Source organism: Fulmarus glacialis, unplaced genomic scaffold (assembly GCF_000690835.1).
Source record: "Fulmarus glacialis isolate BGI_N327 unplaced genomic scaffold, ASM69083v1 scaffold21908, whole genome shotgun sequence".
Lineage (NCBI taxonomy): Eukaryota > Metazoa > Chordata > Aves > Procellariiformes > Procellariidae > Fulmarus > Fulmarus glacialis.
This window is the reverse complement of record NW_009227856.1, coordinates 1,211-2,108: the sequence shown is the minus strand read 5'-3', so window position 1 is coordinate 2,108 and position 898 is coordinate 1,211.

Genomic DNA, 898 nt, shown 5'->3' with positions numbered 1-898 from the left:
CCGCCTCCGCTTCCGGCTGGCGGGCGCGGAGCCGAAACGGAGCCCCAAAAATCCCAGGAAGGGATTTTGGGGCAAGGAGGCCGCGGCGAGGGGGTGCGAAGGGCTCGGCGGACCCCCGTGGGGAGCCCATGAGTGAAGCGGAGCCCACGGCGGAGGCTGTGGTTGAGGTGGGCCCCCCGCAGCGGGAACTGGTGGCTGTTCTCGCGGGAGCGGCCACGGAGCCACGGTGGGGGGCGGGGGGCGACGGGTTTGCGATTGCAAATGGCACTTTTGCAGCGGGTTTTGCAAGTGCAAATGGCACTTTTGTGATGGCAAATTGCAGATCTGCGGCGGTTCTGTGATCGCAACTGCAAATCTGTAGGGCTCTTGTGGTCACAAACGTAAATCTGCAGAGGTTTCGCAATCGCAACTGCAAATCTGCAGCAGTTTTGCGATTGCAACTGCAAATCTGCAGCGGTTTCGCGATGGCAAACAAATTTGCAGCGGTTTTGCGATCATAGCTGCAAATTTGCCGTGGTTTTGTGATTGCAACTATAAATCAGCAGTTATGCGATTGCAACTGTAAATCTGCAGCGCTCTTGCAATTGCAGCTGCAATGTGCAGTGGTCTTGTGATTGTAACTATAAATCTGCAACAGTTTTGTGATTGTAATTACAAATCTATATCAGTCTTGCAATTGCAAACAATTCTGTAGCAGTTTTGCGATCGCAACTGCAAATTTGCAGAGGTTTTGCGATCGCAAACGCAAGTCTGCAGCACTCTTGTGATTGCAACTACAAATTTGCAGTGTTTTTGTGATTGCAACTGTAAATTTTCAGTGGTCTTGCGATTGCAACTTCAAATCTGCAGCAGTTTTGCCATTGCAAATGCAAATTTGCAGTGGTCTTGCAGTTGCAAC